This window comes from Armigeres subalbatus, chromosome 2, assembly GCF_024139115.2.
Source record: "Armigeres subalbatus isolate Guangzhou_Male chromosome 2, GZ_Asu_2, whole genome shotgun sequence".
Taxonomy (NCBI): domain Eukaryota; kingdom Metazoa; phylum Arthropoda; class Insecta; order Diptera; family Culicidae; genus Armigeres; species Armigeres subalbatus.
This window is the reverse complement of record NC_085140.1, coordinates 257,060,371-257,080,414: the sequence shown is the minus strand read 5'-3', so window position 1 is coordinate 257,080,414 and position 20,044 is coordinate 257,060,371. Positions and strand designations below refer to the sequence as shown.

The 20,044-nt window shown below is 37.7% G+C and overlaps 1 protein-coding gene and 1 long non-coding RNA gene across 2 annotated transcripts in view; one reads left to right on the top strand and one right to left on the bottom strand.

Moving 5' to 3' along the window:
• LOC134212113 (protein disks lost) overlaps window positions 1-20,044 on the bottom strand; it is a 293,532-nt gene that overhangs the window by 33,204 nt on the left and 240,284 nt on the right. The gene's annotated exons all lie outside the window — the stretch shown is intronic.
• On the top strand, window positions 1,959-2,589 carry LOC134216209 (uncharacterized). Its single transcript, XR_009980554.1, has 2 exons — window positions 1,959-2,194; window positions 2,431-2,589. It is a non-coding gene; the product is annotated as an uncharacterized LOC134216209 (long non-coding RNA).

The following is a 20,044-nucleotide window of genomic DNA, read 5'->3' as shown; positions in this document are numbered from 1 at the left end:
CAAAAAGTCGAATGCCAGAGAATTCAAAAATCTATAATTCTGAACACATGAAAGAGACAAAATATACGACAAACATGCTTTCAAAGCAAAATCTAGCTTATAACATTTCCCAGGGATTCCTCCTTCTTTATTTCATGGGCAGTTTTTTAATCAATTTACAGTGGGCATTAGAGTGATTCAAATTTTGACTTTTTTTATGCTTAAAAGATTGCATTTGCCATTTTATTAATTCTTCTAAATCTTAAGCTGATTTGTATGTAATTTGAGTAAGCACGCGCAGTTTGAAGTTTGTATGAAAATTACTATGAAAATAGTAATTTTCAAGGAAAACCATTCCCGAACGTGTTAACAATCAAATTACATTGTATGATATTCATCAGATCTCGGGACGGTGAAGCTGAATAATTAGTACTCGTTAGATCGTGCATTTGTAACACGTGTCGCTTCTGTCAAAAGAAGCGTGATCCTCCATAGTGGGCAGTAACCACACGGCGTTTGAGTATGTAACAAATATTTTGACAATAAATTTTCTAAATCCATCAACTAGATTAACAGTGTAATCAAATTTCAACAAAATGAAGCTTTCACTCTATCATCAGCTTACGCGCTTGGGAGGGTGAGATATATTAGAAAATAGGTAATCCACTTCCAGCGTGCATTGATGACAGGTATGCAAATATCATTTATATAACGGTTCGGTTGCCAACATTGACTAGTGAATAGCATGCCATGACTTTGCCTCTTTCCTCGTCGGGCAACGAACGGAGTTACTAAAAGATATTTTAGTTACTAGATAAAGAAAGATTGTCGCTTCGGTTCCCTTTGTTCTGCTGTCCGAAACATGTGTGGTACATACCTGTCAAATCGTATGGATTTTCCTTCTTTGACATTTAGCTCCCCTATCCTCGCCAGCAAAAGATGTTCCGGACAGCGACGACAGCGACAATCTTTATCTAGTAACTAAAATATCTTTTAGTTGCACGCTCGATAAGACTTTAGCGATTACCCCAACGGATAGCTCGTTCGGCGGAATTGGGCCACACATTTGGCGATCCTGTCAGGTTGTTCCTGGTTGGAAATTATTGTTTTGTAAGTATCCTTTGGGCGTGATTGGGACATTTTATTTTTTCGGTTTCGTTGTGATGTCGAGCGTGAGGGAAGAACTCCGGAATAAATTATTTTTTTTTCATCGGTTTCGACTAGTAATGTCGAAGACGCTCTGGAAGAGCGTCGGATTGCATAATTTGGTCATCGATTTTGATATGTGATGTCGAAGACACTCTGAAAGAGCGTCAGATCAAATGATTTGGTCGTCGGTTTCGACTTGTAATGTCGAAGATGTTTTGAAAGAGCGTCGGATTGAACGATTTTTCCATCGGTTTCGATTTGTGATGTCGAGGACGCTCTGAAGGGCGTCGGATTGAATGATTTGCTCATCGGTTTCGACTTGGGATGTTAAAGACGCTCTGGAAAAGCGTCCCATCCCAAGTAACAATTTCCATGCTTGTTGGATTTATTTAATTCTTGTAGCGGATTTATGACAGCAGTCACCATGGCTAGTTGCTCAGATTTATTGGCGATCTTATTGCTATCAATACACCTCTAATAAATCTGCTCGAAAAGCTTCAAACGTCAAATGCCGATTGGTCTTGTTAGCAACTACACTGAACCCAAACACCCGCCTTGTAATGAATAAAAATGCATTCAGTGAACTGTAATATTGGAGTTTTCTTTTATTGAATGATATGTCTATTTGAATGATTGTCAACTCAAACCTAACATATAATAATACAAAACTTGACTGTGAATATGATGAATAGTAACCCACTCTGCATTTACTTTCACCCTATACCTATATTCATTCGTGGATAGTATGACATTCGCTACAACCTTCATTTAACGGAAAATCATCCAATTCAATCTTTGCAGAGTTAGTATTTATTTCAGCATCGAAAAAACTAGTTGTGCCTGCTGGTAAGTAATTTTTTGGTATGTTTTAAACGATAGCCTTTAAAAACAGTTGTGTCTTTTATAGATTATATCGATAATGATATCGCGGGATTTGTCTACAGTAGCAGAACAACGTTTCAGGGATCATTGCAAAGCAAGTTTTAGTGGCCGTAGCGAAAATGCTTCCTTAATTATTATGCCCCCATCTCAAGCACGACGATCTCTCGCTTTGTTTGCACAAACGGTAAGTTCAATACTATTTAAGGTAGCTAAAACTTGCGGAAACTTTTCCACTAGATTTTGGTCTCCATATATTTGAAATAGGGCCAGATTTTTGATTTCACATTCAGAAATTCCATTTTTCCCACCCTTTTGAAAACATATGGGAACAAAAGCCGTGGACAAGTTTCTCGAGCCTGACGCCACATTTGTACTCAGATTGAAATCAGAAAAACTCATTTATAATGTTCTCTTCCTCAGCACCAACAAGAACTTTACCCTCGGCCTTCATCGGAAAGAAATGGCGCTCCAAGCAGGCTTCTGCAGTTGCTGAACTTTTGCGATTCATGTTCATGCTAATTCTTAGGTATATGTTTATCATGTATACAAATAAATTTAATAATAAATTATTCAAATTGATGCGGTTATTTGTTTTATTAGTCTTAAATGTTTTGAGCAAGACCTATTAATACCAACTTCATTCTCATTGGTACCGAATTTCGTTTGATAACTGACGGGTAAACCTTTCCATTGTTGGATGAAAATCATCCACTTATCCATTTGTTTTGAATCTCTTTTGAATGATTATAATTCGCATTTCAGAAAACAATGATTTAATTTGTTATTGATTTGTCATGTGGTGGTTTTAATAGGTTTGAATGATAGCCTTCTTGAAATCAACTGATTTTTTTCATGGGGCTTGGATGAGGCAAAAATCATACAGTGGCTGTCGGAACTTTTGGTTCAGTGTATATGGTTGTAACCAGTACTGTAATTTCTCATTTTCAATGAGAGATGTCACGCGATGTTTACATATCTGGCCCTTTCAATATCTATAGAAACGCAAAGGATGAATGGCATGCTACAAAAATCTCAAAAAATATTTGTTCCGTGACAGGGCATGAAAGTGTGCAAAATATGCTTTATTTTTGTGTTTATTGCCACTTTTAACTCAGTGGATTAAAGGAATATGATTAATTTATCGACTAGTCACTATTCTTCGCATGTATCTATTAAAATAACTTCAAAATTTTAATTTTAAAATAAAGCACAACTTCCTTTCATGACTGGCTTTCATGCGAAATTGATCAAAAAACCCACGATCCTTTCATTTGGTCGTCTGAAATAGAAAAAGACGCTTTGCTCTCTGTCTTATGACGATCACGAACTTTTCCAGTACTGGTTGTAACTAAGAGCGTAATCAGAGTCTATTATATAGAGTTGCGCAAAGAGAATCTTCTTATTCTTATTCTGAATGATGCTCTTGTTATTATGTTGAAAACTTTCATTTTTGTTCAACCCTTCAAGTGACTTCACGGGAGTGATCACTTCTAAACCTTTTTAATTCGATAACCAAAGTCACCTACAGCGTGCAAACACGAGAGTTTCTTGTTGCAACTTTATTGGGGGTGTATTGAAGCTTTTTGAAGCTGTTTCTAGAACAAATCTAATACATTTCAATTCATGAGTTTTAATTCGCCATAATAATCATCAGGCGATAACAATACGTCCGCCTTACCAACAAGCATTTGTTTACTTTGCTCGATAGGTAGACGGTTTGACAGTTCAATAGGTAGATTTGGCTTCACTCTTTGCGTAACTCTATATATAATAGACTCTGAGCGTAATAAGTCCAATTTTCAAAGCTTGATCAAAGCCATAATTTTTGGTCATAATGTGGTCAAATGAATAACCCCAATAAGAATATTTACATTGCAAATGGTTTATAACGGTGTTCAATAAGAGCAATATTTTTCTGATCGAAATCTATGATGGCCATATTGGAAACCAACTTCAAGTCAATGAAATTTATCACTGGAATTTATGATTAGACGGTGTTTTCGCCGCAAATGATACGTTTTTGGTAAAAGCTATAAAAAAAAACAAACATATTTGGGTGTAATATAATTTAGTGAAGATTTACGTTATTGATGTTATAATATTTTTAAATTCATTGCCCAAAACTATATTATCACAGACAAACAGACATAACACTCGTCAAATTTCAATCGTTCACTGATTTACTCGTCAATTCAAATAATCAATAGTTTGGCCAATCGATCACTCGCGGCGCGCGCGTCGGATTTGCTCTAGTTTGACGTTTGCTCACTACCGCCATCTGGTTCGTGATTTGCCCAACTAACCGAAATCAATAGATGTCGTTAGTGTTTGAACGACGATAAATTTGATGAGTGAATGTTCAATGTGTTATGTCTGTATGTGATATTATTTTGCGGGCGCGTAGTGCTTAATCTCATTTTTGCACTAGCTTTCACCATGAAATCGAGCGCGCACCTCATTTCCATGAAAATATATTGAAAAAAAAACTTGAAAAAGTATTATTTTGTATTCATCCTCATCATGATTTTCATCAGCACTTTAGTTTGTTATTATTTGTTTGCAAGGTTTTGTTTCTCTTTTTTCAAAGCAACATTTTTGGCAGCTGCCAAAATTCTCTTTTTTGCCAAATTCCCTTTTTTGCGGGCGGCTTGAAACGGATTTTTATATACTCTTATAAGAGGTTTATAGTGGTAATCTAGAGAGGGCCATTTGGACATATCTTACTCTTATAGTGGTCATCAGAAGGTAATCCTGTAGTAATGGGTTTTATTGTCAGTTCTTGTAATTCGATCTTGAAAGCCATTCCTAGAGCGGAATAAAACTTGAAATGTTACTTGGGATTGGATGATTTGGTCATCGGTTTCGACTTGTAATGTCGAAGACACTCTGGAAGAGTGTCGGATTGAATGATTCCCTCATCGATTTTGGTTTGTGATGTCGAAGGCACTCTGGGAAAGTGGTGGATTGAAAAATGTGTTGTTTCTCATCTGTTTTGACTTAAAAAGTTGAAGGCTCTCTGGAAGAGCTCCAGCATAAATGATTTGTGTTCTCATCGATTTCGATATGTAATCCCAAGTAACAATTTCCATGCTTATTGGATTTATATAATTCTTATAACGGACTTATGACAGCAATCACCATGGCTAGTTGCTCAGTTTTATTGCCACTCTTATTCCTATCAGTAAACCTCTCATAAATTTGCTGAAAAAGCCTCAAACGTCAAATTCCAATTGATTTTATGATCTGCTCTACGGTTGTAATGGAGAGCGCAACAAGTCATATTTTCAAAGCTCGATAAAAGCCAAAATTTTTGGTCGTCAAATGAATAACCGCAATAAGAATATTTGCAATGCAAAGAGTTTATAAGGGTGTGAAATAAGAGCAACATGTTTCTGATCGGAATTGATGATGGCCATATTGGAAAAGAAGAAGCATTTTCAAATCAGTCAAATTTATCGCTGAAATCCATAATTAGATAATGTTTTCGTCGCGTAGAACACTTCTCCTGGTAAATGATTAGAATTGGAAATATATCAGGGTGAAAATCTACAGATTAAGTGAATATTTGCAATGTTGATATTTTAATTGATTTCAATTTATTGCGCTGAACTACATTATTTCGCTGGCGCGTAGTATAGAATCTTATTATTTACCTAGCTTTCACCATGAAATCGAAAGCGCAACTTATTTCAATGGTAGATTAATGCAGAACAAACCTGAGTAAATATTATTGTGTTTATATCGTCATCATAATTTTCATCATCAGTCCATTTTGTTACTATTTCTCCGTAATTTTGTTTCCCTTTTTTTCAAACCAATATTTTTGACAGCTGCCGCAGCCAAATTCCCTTTTTTACGGGTGGTTTAAAAGGGGTTTCCAAATACGCTTAAAGAGGTTTATAGTGGTCATCTAGAGAGGGCCACATGGCCATATCTTACTCTTATAGTGGTCATCAGATGGTTGCCGTATAATAATGAGTTTTATTGTGAGTTCTTATAATTTGATCGTGAAAACCATTCCAAGAGTGGAATAAAACTTGAAATGTTACTTGGGATGTCAAAGCTGCTGTGGTAGAGCGCCGGATTGAATGACTTGCCCATCAGTTTTGGCTTGTAACGTGATAAGTGATTTGTTTTCTCATCGGTTTGACTCGAGCTCAGATGTCGAAAGAACTCTGGAGTAGCGCCGAAGCAAATTATTCGTTTTCTCATCGGTTTTCACTTGTAATGTCGAAGGTACCAGATTGAATGATTTGTTGTTCTTATCGGTTTCGAGTTAACATGATTTGTTTTCGGAATAAATTAATTGTTTCCTCATCGGTTTTCTGCTTGTGTTGTCGAAGGTGCTTTTGAAGAGTATCGGATTGTTGCAGCTTTTGATGGTAAATGTTGTGTAGAAAAGGGGCGGATTGTTCGTGTAAAAGAAATATTAACACGATAAATATTCGAAGCAAAGCTTTAAGATTGTTTCCGGCAACTCATGAGAGAATCTCCACGGATCTCATTCAGCCAACCACAGAGTAGAGCAACTTTACCTTTTTAAACAAAGTTCAAGGCTTTACAGAGTTTTATACCCGCACTCAAAATAGAAAAGAAACTAAGGATGAAGCGGGATGCTTAGATATGATTGACATAAGGCAGAAGGAGATGGAGGTGGGCTTTACTGCGAACGTATAACGAATCAGCAGAATCTAATATGTAAATTCCTATTGTGGGTTAATTTGATTCTCGTGAGATTCGTCAGCCTGCATAGTTCGGTGTGATTAGTCTGCTAAAGACAAGAAAAAGATTTTTAGAAACCATTAAAATCTTATAAAATCTTAAACCACATAAAAATTGTATAACTTAGAGTAGTTAAAAACAAACAAAAGGTGAAAAACATAATGCAAATTATTATATTTTGTGAAATAACGATTACAGATTAAAGTTTTGCTAAATATTTGCTTTTTGTGCACCACCTTAACAGGTGAAAAACACTCCTGTTACTGTAAGGTAAGGTAAGTAAGACCAGAATTGTGCTTAATGTGTTCCAATTTAGCATGTGAAAACTATTCGCTTGACCAGGTGAATCCCGCTGGTCATCGCGGGTGCTTGTGTGGGGTAGACTTGGCGGTGAACAATTTGGTCCGGAGTCACCCTAGTTGGACCGCGTCACCCTAGTGCCGCATCGCCTATCACCTTAAAAATCTTCCTCTCTCGTATACGCTACGCAACACGACTCGCCACGTGAAAGCTCCTGCGATTTATCAACGATACGTAAGTCATCGCACGAATCTCTCACAAAGCTTTCGAGTCCACCGAAACAAGGCAAGAATCGTCAACGCTGTATGCAGGTGATCGTCGGTAGCTTTACGAGACGTTCTATATCTGGAGTCGAAGCTTTGGCGCCAAGCATTAGAGCATACGTGCGCGCCTGGATGTAGGTGACCCTCAAGCCTTTTGACGAGGGATGGTAGCGGATTTCATGATTTGCCGAATCGTCGATGCATGCGGAGTGAAATTCAACGGAATAAGGTCAGATCTTTCAATTGTAAATAGTTTTAACTTAATTAGCAATTAAGATCCCAAAAGCTAGGACTAAATATTTAGTGACGTCACTTTCAGATCGTTAGGCCTTTGTACTGAATAATTGGTCGATGAATAAACAGGAGTTGAAAACCAATAGGCCTACACCTGTATGAAGGTTGACGACTTAGCGATTTGAATTTATTAGGAATTTATACCAGATATCTCCTTGGGTCTAAAGTTGATTGATTTGATGAATTAGAATTAGTATTTGGAATTGGGTTTTGAATTTGAATAGTTTAAATTGGTATTCTTTGTGTCTGCGTGTGGTCAGCTGAGTGGGATTTGGTGTTTGAGGGATAAAATTCAAGCCGCCCTAGAAAAGAGCCTTTGCCGGGCCACTGACAGCCTCAGCAGTCTCACCGTTCGGTGGATGGCGCATGAGCTGCTGCTGGTTACGTACCGAAACATTCGTTTCAAGTCAAACACGGTGTTATTTTTGATTTCTTTGAAAAAGTGTCGTACAATGAACTATTTAGCCGCGAGCATGTCGATCATGAAGATACAGAAGATTGCCATTCTCTTGTTGAAATTAGTGTCAATTTTTTTTCCACTCCTCACCCTGTATTAGATGTGGATGTTATAGGTTTTTACTTCGTAACAACGTTATTGGTTTTAAATAAGCGTTCCAGGACTGCGCGCGTTCCGAAAGGGGTATTATCATGGTTGTACATATGCATATTGCATATTGGTGGTTGAGTTTGTGTAGAAATATGAGGTAGGGGGTTCAAATCAAAGCCGCTCAAAAATGCATCTTATAGTATGCTTGTCCATTAGATACAATAATTACATTCGACATTCTAAGTTTTTGAAAACATGGCTCAATCTCACCCCTATTTGGCCAATTGTCAACCCCGTCATCGTGGTGGTGATAGCTGAACCAAAGCAACTAAATAATAGTTCTGCTTTGTATTGTTCTCACGACTATAGCTTATCAATTTTAATAAATTTTGTAATTTCGACCTTTTATTTTTTGACCTTTTGTCCATTGATATTTTGTCATAGATTCGATCCGGACATATGCAACACCTCCGGCAATAAAATAAAATTTTTATAAAGAATTAGGAATTTTCCATAACAAATTAGAAATTTGCCAGTAAAGAAATCAGGATATAAGCAATAAATAAATATTAAATTTAGCTGAATAATGCAAAATTATTAAATCGATCAATGCCGCGTGCATGTGTGCTTGTTAACAATGTTATTGTTGCTACACTTATCTCTGAACTAACAACCAGAGATGTATGTGCTGTCACAATTGATGCAACTGGCGGAACCCCGTCAGGAAATACGTCGATTGTTCGGTTTATCTACCACATGATGAACCATCCCCTACGGATGCTTTCAAACGAGTTGTCATATATTGCACTTCAAAAGGCCTTCCGCTAATTGTCGGCAGTGATGCTAATGCTCATCACATCATCTGGGGTAGCTCGGATATCAATCTGAGAGGCTCCAGCTTGATGGAATACTTAAGTAGTACCGAACTTAGTTTACTTGACATAGGCAATCGCCCAACCTTTATGGTATCTAATAGAGCAGAAGTGTTAGACATAACCCTTTGCTCCAATAGAATCAGTCACGAATTGACGAATTGGCATGTGTCAGATGAGGAATCGATATCTGACCATCGCTACATCTACTTTGATCATTTGAATGCTACTTCGCAGACCTTGCATTTTAGAAATCCCCGTTCAACAAACTGGGATCTTTACACAGAGTTGCTCTCTACCAAATTTCATGGATATCTACCTTCAATAGAAACTCCTACCGACTTGGATGATGCAGTTGATACTACAACGTTGCACATCGTGGAAGCTTTCGAAGAAGCTTGCCCTTTACGTTCTGTAAAAACCTCAAGAGGAACCCCTTGGTGGTATTCCGATTTGGCTAAGCTAAGGAAGCAGTGCAGAAGGAGTTGGAACAGACGCCAATTAGCAGGGACGGATTCTTTCAAGTTGGCTCGCAAAGCTTACAAGAAGGCTCTACGATCTGCTGAACGATCCGGCTGGAAAAACCTTTGTGCAAATGTTTCCAATTTGAGTGAAGCCAGTCGATTGAATAAAATTCTTGCGAGATCCAAGGATTTCCAAGTTGGCGAAATTCGCAAGCCAAATGGCGACTACACTTCTTCTGATGAAGAATCGTTAGAGCACTTATTTGATAAGCACTTCCCTGGATGTGTCGATATAACATCTTCGGATGATCCTGATGTCTTTTCATGTAGCTATGGGTCTTGGGCTCAAGCACGTAGAATCATAACTACTGAATCGATTCAATGGGCACTTAACAGTTTTGCTCCCTACAAATCTCCAGGGAGGATGGGATTTATCCCGTTCTACTTCAGAGAGGTTTTGAACACATCAAACATGTTTTGAAAAAGCTTTTAGTATGCAGTTTTGCTACTGGGTATATTCCCATATCCTGGCGGGATGTCACTGTAAAGTTTATCCCAAAAGGAGGACGTGCTTCGTATGAAGAAGCAAAGAGTTTTAGACCCATCAGTCTGACCTCATTTCTTCTGAAATGCTTAGAACGTATTATCGATCATCACATTCGTGATGACTGTTTGGCAAACATGCCTCTTCATGTTAATCAACATGCTTACCAATCTGGAAAGTCCACCGTGACTCTTCTACACAAGGTTGTGTACGATATCGAGAAAGCATTCGCTCAAAAGCAATCGTGCTTGGGTGCTTTCTTAGATATTGAAGGTGCTTTCGACAACGTGTCTTTCGATGCAATATTGGAAGCCGCACGTTGTCATGGGCTACCTAACATTATTACCAAATGGATTCACCAGATGCTTAAAAACCGACATCTCTACTCGACATTACGTCAAGCAGCGATTAGGAAATTAAGTGTCTGCGGATGCCCTCAAGGGGGAGTATTATCTCCACTTTTGTGGAATCTCGTTGCAGATACGCTATTGAGGTTACTCAATAATGGCGGTTTTCCTACCTATGGATTTGCCGACGACTATCTTACATTGATAGTGGGTTTGTGCATTACTACCTTATTCGACCTGATGCAAAATGCTCTTCAGGTAGTTGAAAGTTGGTGTCGCCAATATGGCCTTTCGGTCAATCCGAATAAAACATCTATTGTTCTTTTCACGGAAAAACGTAATCGTAATGGTATTCGTCCATTACATCTTTTTGGTTCTGAAATCAATGTAACTGATCAAGTAAAGTATGTGGGTCTAATTTTGGATTCAAAGCTTCCCTGGACTAACATTGAGTTCAGAATCGAAAAGGCGTGTATGGCTTTCGGCCAATGCCGACGAACCTTTGGTAAAACTTGGGGTCTTAAACCCAAATATATCAAATGGATTTAACGACCAATTAACTGTACGACCAATTTTGGCTTATGGATGTCTTGTGTGGTGGCAAAAGAGGGGAAGTGAGGACAATTCAGTCTAAATTAGGCCATCTTCAAAGGATGTGCCTAATGGCAATGACTGGTGCGTTCTCTTCAACTCCCACGGCTGCTCTCGAAGTTCTCTTCGACGTGGCCCCACTACACATATATCTCAAACAAGAAGCCTTTTCTTGTACTTACCGACTATGGGTACTCGGGTTTATGGAAGAGAATCCTGTAAACCGCAGTTCTACACACACTTCGTTGTTACCGCTTATGGTTAATTGGGACAAAATTTTCGTTGCTCCAAGTGATCTCACACACGTTAGTAGTTTTCCTTATAGAACATTTTCAACACAATTCCCCTCGCGGGATGAGTGGACATCTGGCTATTTGGAGAGAAGTATGTCGGACAGCATTGTTTGTTACACTGACGGCTCCCTCCTCGAAGGTAGAGCAGGTGCAGGCGTCTATTCGCGTGAGCTGAGATTGGAACAATCACACTCACTGGGCACACACTGCACTGTCTTTCAAGCGGAAATATTTGCCATCATGTGTGGAGTGCAATCTGCACTGCAGCAACGCATTATGGGCAAAGTAATATACTTCTGTTCAGATAGTCAAGCAGCTATTAAAGCTCTCGCCTCGGCCAACTCAAGGTCGAAGTTAGTAATCGCATGTCGAACTCAAATTGAGGAACTGAATTCAGTTAATACTTTACACCTTACATGGGTATCTGGCCATTCTTCCGTAGCTGGAAACGAATTAGCTGATAAGTTAGCTCGTAAAGGAGCATCTCATGACTTGATTGGTCCTGAGCCAGCTATTCCAATATCCAAGTGTTGGGTGAAGCTTTTGATCAACTCTTGGGCTGTCACTCAGCACAAATGGCATTGGAGTAGTCTGGATTCATGTCATCAAACAAAATTGTACATCCGGGAGCCATCTCCGGTAGTAGCAAGCTATTTAGCTAATCTGTCTAAACAGAATTGCAGTGTCTTAGTCAAGGCCTTGACAGGTCACTGCCGACTGAACTATCACATGGCAAATATTCAACGCGTTGAATCATCTGTTTGTGATAGTTGTGAATCCGATTATGGAACTTCTTATCATCTGATATGTAACTGCCCAGTCTATGCGCAATTGCGCTTCCAAATATTTGGTAAACACTTACTTAGTGAAATTGACTTCAGAAACCTGAACCTTCAGAGTATTTTGTTGTTCATAACCCGTTGTGGTAAGGAGCTATAAGCTCTTGTACGCTTATGCGTTGTATGCCCTCTTCAAGGGCCCTTTTCCAAACATACCCTTTGTTCTCCCATCCACATTCCTTTCCTTTTGTTCATTTCCTTTTCCGTCAGGTGTGTGATGAAAAAGGCTGTGAAGGCGATGGCACAAATCCCCCAAATTGAGGTGAACGTGCCCCTGGAGCCGACGTTCTGATACCTAATACCTGATGGCTTTTCAATTTTGAATAATTTTGTAATTTCGACCATTTATTTTTTGACCTTTTGTCCATTGATATTTTGTCATAGATTCGATCCGGACATATGCAACACCTCCGGCAATAAACGGCAACAAAATAAAATTTTCATAAAGAATTAGAAATTTTCCATAACAAATTAGAAAATTGCCTATAAAGAAATCAGGGTATAAGCAATAAATAAATATTAAATTTAGCTGAATAATGCAAAATTACCATGAACAATTAAGAATTTTCCTCAAAACAAAAAGTGCTAATTTACTTTTAAAACCACAAAGTAGAATTATAAAAGAAGAATTTTTCATAAAAAAAATTATAATGTTCTATTGAAAATAAAAACACAAAATTTCCATAAATAAAAAATATTAACAATAAACAAAATTTTCCACAAAAGAAATATTTGTTTTCCATAAAAAAATTGAAAATATTCAATAAAGAGCAATAAAAAATTAGAAAATTTCTATGAAGAAATACAAAAAAAAACAATAAAATTGATTAAATTGTCCATGAGCAATAATCGCTTTTAAGGGGTCATCGAATAAAAAAGCTTAGTTTAATTGCTTTTCTGTATTTCTTTATAGAAGTGAGCCAGCCCAGGGCAGCAGACCTATATCTAATAAATAAAGACAAATAAAATTTTTATGGATATTTTCTTATTTTTCATCACTCTTTATTTATTATTTTGAGGAAAGTTTTCAATTTTTATGGAAACAAATATTAATTTTGTTGAAAATTTTGTAATTGTTTATAGTAATATTGATTTATTTTTGGAAATTTTGTATTTTTTTTAATGGAATATATTGATTTATTTATGGAAAATTCTTCTTTTATAATTGCAATTTTTGCTTTTAGAAGTGCTAATTTATTTTTGTTTCGTGGAAAATTCTTGATTGTTTGTTGAAATTTTATATTTATTTATTGCTTAGGTTTTTTTTAAAGTTTTAGGAAGTTTTATTTAAGTCGGGAATAAACCGCCTTTCCGGTATTTTCTCCATTCCACATGTATTAAACATAGTTATTAAATAATATAGTTCAGGTAAAAAATAACAGAAAAAAACTGTTATGAAATAATAAATAAAACTATATAGAATCAACTAAAAACTTACGAAAACTATGGATTTTTATACCAACAACAAATTTACGAAAGGGTGGTGCTTTGATGGCATTTCCGGGGGCAAAACATCATATTTTTTTAATTAATAATTTTATTTATTATTACTCGACCTTTAATCGAAACGAAAGGAAAGGAAAGGAAAGGAAATCTAGTTTGCGATGTTATTTTTTTTAATTATGTAATAGGTAGAAATATACAGCCCAAATGATTCGAAATAAAGCATCTCTAACTACAGTGGACTCTCTACATCTCGATGTTTTATATTTCGATATCTCTCCCTAAGTCGATGGATTTCTCGGTCCCTTCCACCCTCATATATTGGTGCGTTCTATATTATTAAAATTTTCTAAACTACTAGATCAACTTTGGAAAATAACAAAAACATTAAAAATTAGATATGACATTTAGTTTGTTGTCATTTTTCATAGGAACCAGCTTCTTCCTATATAGTACCCATTTTATTACACTGTAATACTGAAGTGTACGGGCTATGGTTTAACATGTTACAAAATAAACAGAAAGAAGGACAATATTCGAAGAGCAGACAAACTGAAAAAATCGTCGTCTTAGGTTGAACTCTTCCCCAGACCTAAGCGATTTCATCGTCGTTGCGTTGTTGCAGGCAATATTCCATTTACGCTTCCATACCAACGGCGACAGAATCGCAGTTCCCAAGCGATAGAATCGTGTCGCGACTGTCGCGTCGCGTGTGTTTGGGTGAACCTTAAGGCGACTAACAATAAAGTCGAACGCTGATAGGTGAGGACGGGGCAAGAAGAGCACCCCTTAATTTTATCGCAATTATGCCTTTTTTTCTCTAAAAGGAATCTAAGTAGGTGTTGAGCGGAAAGGATGTAAAAGAAAATTATCCGTCATTTTTTTGATGAATTTTCTAGCTTTCCACCTAAATTTAAATTTAAATGTTTTTCGTGTCTGTGAAAAGTGAAATCTTAAAAGAAAACTGCATAATATAACATACCATACGTCACAATTCGATAAAAGGCGAAGATGTGGTACCCGAGGTCGCCGCATCCTAAAGGCCAGCGTGTACATATTTGTTTGCCTTTTACCTACTGTCGGATCTCTACTACCTAATCCTGACATTGAGAAAGCTGCTGCCATCCCAATTCAGCAAGGATCTAATGAAGAGCTGCTGACTGATGATCAATGTGGAATGTATTCAAGATTGAATCGTTGTCATCAAAACTGTTGCATTTAAATCAAGCGATGGCGCACCTTCTTCAGCAATATTTCCAGCAGGGTTGCTGGTGCTATGGATTCGGTTGATCTGCCGTTTGTTTCGAAGGATGCATAAAATCATCGGACATCAGTTTGCATTTGGTGAGATCAATCCAATATTATTTTAAATTCTCTGTTGCTATCTTTTTTAACTATGTCATTTAACTGTCATATTCTTGATCTAATCTTTGGTTCTCAATTGATCCTTTTTCTCCAATTTTTTTTACTGAATGGCTACGGTACCTCATACTCAAGCCGACTCGTAATAATAGTCATTTTTTTTCTATTGATCTTTGTTATTATTTGCTTTCATATTCAATACGTCAGGCCTTTATGTTTAATAACGTTTTAGTCCAAATCCGTTTTTTAGATTTTATTTGTTTTTTTATATGCCTAATTCTATTATAGTTTTCTGCTTGTTGATATTTTGTAATTAATCCTATTAACAGCTAAGCGTACTTGAGACATGTCCAAAACTAAAGCTATTTTGACTCAACTATTGAGCAATCTCCATTTTTTCCCTTCCTTTCTTTTGTTGCTATATGAAATTAAAAAAAAAATGAAATTAAGCACTAAATACGTACAGGGGATCGTTTGCTGCTATTGCCGCGGATATTGTGGGAGTCCCAGGTATCCGGTTCACGCTTTAGTTAGCAACGGTGGCTCTTCTCGACCTTCTATTCCCTGAGTAATTAGTACGAATAAGGGCGTCCTTGTGAAGTTTTGCTGTACCTGTTATGAACAACTAGTACATCCCATTCCCCACACATTCTGAAGAAATTTTCTTTCTTCAGAAGTAAATCATTTTTGTAGTACTAGTCTTCATAACACTAAGGGCACCATTACGTAGCATGAGATATGATCAAATTATTCGTAGTACTACTTGATCAACACCCCCAGCTGGGTGAGGGATAGAGGATGACACACACACACACACACACAATTATGCCTTTTTTTCTCTAAATAACCCCGCACACTGTTAAACTATAGTCCAACAAAAGACTTGACAATAAAAATGTATTATAAAAATAAAATAATGTGAAATTAGCATTAGCATTTAGCAGTTCGCACAAATTCGTAGGTGGTACAAGCCAAGATTATTGTATAGAGTAGTATTCATCCGTTACCACAGATATTGATTTGGGACTAATCACTAACTCTTAGATGGAAGCAATGCAGTCTCCAATAGTCGAGATCTGTCCTGGCCACGTCCTTGGGAATGCTGAGGAAGGGGAAGGATGGTTTGTTGGACACCTACTTAAGAAAGATGCAGAGAACTCTACGACCTCTCATAGGTGCCACGGGAGGTTTTGGGATTGTGTGGAAGATTATAACAGTAGGAATCGTTTTGGTATAAAGTAGGAAAGGGACGAGCCTGGAATTGAACCCACGACCTCCTGCTTATGAGGTAGAAGCGATAGCCACTAGACCACCGAGCTCGTATTATAAAAATAAAATAATGTGAAATACACATGAATTAGCAAAAGTTGGTGAATATTTTGATTTTCTTATGAGAAATCAGCATTAGAAAATAAAGTTTATAAAAACATAATATTTTTTTAAATAAAAACTTGAGTAACTACACATTTTATAAGTCTTCAAAGAAAATTTTAGGGCCATTTGAAAATTCACAGTGAGAAATTTGACCATGATTAATAAAATTTAGAGAATTTATCTCAAATGGGGCAATTTTGAAACAATCAAATAATACACAAATACTAACACTCTTTTGTACAACCCACAATTGTGATTTACTATGCGCTGAATCTGTTGAGTACTTATCGATCCCAAAAACAGTTTTATTATTTAAATATGGCCAATGCGCATTAAAAGCTATTAATTTTTGATAATATTGGTGATCTAATACATTTCAGTTGGAAAGATTGATTTTTAAAAGGGTGTCCTTTTTGCCCCGTAGGGATGTTTATCTTGGCTCGTAGTATATTTGAACCAGTCAAAAACAGAGTTTTAGTTTAGTCACATTTATCGGCATTACCGTTCTTTTTGAAATTCGCGCTCTTGTCTTGAGTTAGATAAGATGCAGCAAAAGAGAACCGTTGTATTGTAATAAAGCAGCGGTTCTCAACCTTTTTCTTAAGAGGTACCCCTTCGAAGTTCTGCTTTAATTTAGGTACCCCCTCTTCAAAGTAGGCTTCCAAGCCTTTTGATAAAAATAATTCGAAGCCCTTTGGAAGGAGGTTTGCCAGCCTCTTAAAAGGAGCTTCTGAATCTCTTGAAAGTAGGCTTCCGCACCTCTTGAAAAGAGGCTTCTGAGCCTCTTGTAGAGAGAATTTCAAGCATCTTGAATGGCAGCTTTCGAGTCACTTAAAATTAGGCTTCCTTTGCATCTTGAAAGGAAGCATCCGAACCTTTTGAAAGTATGCTTCAAAGCCTCTTGAAAGAAGAATTCCGAGCTTCTTGGAGGGAGGCTTTTGAGCATTTTGAAATTAGGCTTCCGAACCACTTGAAAGTAGGTTTTCGAGCCTCTTGAAAGTATGCTTCCGAACATATTGAAAGGATGCTTACGAGCCTCTTGAAAAGAGCTATCTGAGTCTCTTGCAAGAAGGCTTACGATCCTCTTGAAAGGAGGCTTCCGTACCTTTTGAAAGTAGGCTTACGAGCCTTTTGAAAAGAACCTTAAGCCTCTTGAAATAAGCCTTCTAAGATTTTTGGCTACGAGGCTACCGGGCCTCTTGAAAGGAGGCTTGCAGACGTCTTGAAAGGAGGCTTCCAAACCTCTAGAAAGCAGGTTTCCAAACATCTTGAAACGATGCTTCCAAGCCTCTTGAAAGGAGGCTTCCAAGCCTCTTGAAAGGAGGCTTCTGAACATCTTGAAAGGAGGCTTCTGAACACCTTGAAAGAAGGCCTTTGAGTTGCTTGGAAGAAGGCTTCTGGATGCGCTTTTAATCTTCTTGCAACGAACCAACCAGGGTCTCCAATTAGCCTTGCGTGCAAAGGCGTACGATTGCCAATCCGAAGATGGCAAGTTTTCGGATGGGAAATATACCTTTTAAACGAAGGCTTTCAAACCTTTAGATTCTGGATTTTAGTTGAAAAGCATATATTCAAAATATTTTTCAACATTTCATTTAGATCAGGAAGATTGCATTGGAGATTTTTAAAATTTGCGTGTTAGATGTTTTGACCGTTTTATCTTTTGTTCCGCAGCCCTTCATACACTGTGCTGGTTGAGGATTTGGCTTTGATTTACTAATCACCATGCATATTATGCACAAGACAAAATTATGATATAATAAATACACAATAGGGTGGCTCAAAAAACACTTTTTCAATTTTTTTGATGGGCCGCCCTCTTATTCGGTTCTATTTGGTGCCATGATGCTCTAGACAAAATTTCAGCCAAATCGGTCAACGTTTGGGCGATGCTAAACTCGTTGGAAGTTTATATGAAAACATGTATGCAGAAACATCCTAAAACAGTGATTTGCAGTTGGACGGCACAATTTACGATCAAGAACCATGATACTCATTCAGTTCTTGTAGAATTAAATACAGAATGTTATGCTGAAAAGAAGAATTAGAGTTTATTGGGCAAAGATATTAGCATTTTACTGGAGTGTTGTAGGGGTGAATTTATTTCTTTTCAAAGGTAAAAGAAACGAAATTTGCTCAGACCCCACTTCAGAGAAATGCTAATAAATTAGCCGGGCAAACTCTAATCTTCTCGCGGTTTTCTGCATAACATTCTGTATTAAATTCTTCAAGATCTGAATGAGTATCATAGTTCTTCATCGTAAGTTGTGCCGACCAACTGCAATTCACTGTTTTTGGGTGTTTCTGCATACATTTTTGCATATAAACTTCCAACGAGTTTAGCATCACCCAATCGTTGATCGATTTGGCTGAAATTTTGTCCAGAGCATCAGGGCATCAATCAGAACCGAATAAAAGGGCGGCCCATCAAAAAAATTGATAAAAGTTTTTCCCATACAAATTTGAGCCACCCTAATACACAATTATCAAAACTTTATCAATAAGTTTCGAATTGGAATTTTAATACGTCCGCCATTACGTAGTTTTGTCCGAGGTAACCCCTAGGGCCAGCGAAGGTACCCCCAGGGGTACATGTACCCCATGTTGAGAACCGCTGTAATATAGTAAAGCATGCTCGGCGAAAAGGTATTAAGTATCATTCTTAGGGTGCTCATCGTACCCCATCCTACCACCCTACAACCCTGTTAAAGATCCTTTGCAATCCAGTAATCGCACCGTGCATACTGTAGTTGGTGCATTGAAACGGTAAACGGAGCATGCAGTTATTTCTCAAAGACCGAGGGGCAACGTTGTTGTTCACTTGGACAAGAATCGTTGGACAATCTAAGCGACCTTGAAGAGCGACAAAGCTCTCGCCGTGTTCCTACGCACAAGCAGGGGATCTGGAATTAGTCGGCAACGATCGTGGTATCTTGGCAGCTGAACAGGGTGTCTCCATGGTTGCTTGCGTAGTACGAAACGCAAAAACTTGCGTTGTACTGATTCGATTCTTCTATCTTACGACAGACTTTCTTTAGAACGTGTTGACGTTGGAAAAAGTTTGCACTGCGTCATTCACATCCTCTAGGTCCAAAATGCTACACTAATCGATAAACAACAGTAGCTCAGCGATGTCATGATGATCGGTTTTACGAATATCGAAAGATATGGATTCATGAGAAGTATACATTGAAATCATGCGTCAATCGGCGGTTTAGCATGACGAGCAGCGGCAGATGGTGTGCCACTGATTTGAGTAGTGGTGCAGGTGCAATCATTGAAAAAGTAGCTGTGCTATGATCGCTAAATACGCTGCAATCGGCGAACGAATTAATAAGGGAATAATGCGAAACATTGCGGTACTTGCCTGCACGAGGATTTTGGAAGATCTTCTCACCGTCACCATACGCAGGACCAGGACAGCTGCAGGTCGTTTACGGGAAGGGCTCAACAGCGATGAGTGGCTTATAGGCTGCCATGAAGCTTACGGTAAGTGTGTGCCCCGGTGATTCGATGCAAACATTACGGTTTGATTCGTCAAAATATCGAGTATTTAGAAAGTTTACTGTCAAGGGAAGCATTTTATCCTATGATTTGGCATCCTAGAATTTGATTTTAATATACACAAGCCAGCCTTACTTTTTTACTCGAAGACACAGTGGGGACGCATGGTTATTTAATTGCTTTAAATAACCCACAACCCACAAGAGCAATTTAGGATTTGAATTCATAGAGATATGAAAAAATGTCACTCGTTGTCTTTGTATGCAATTACGATA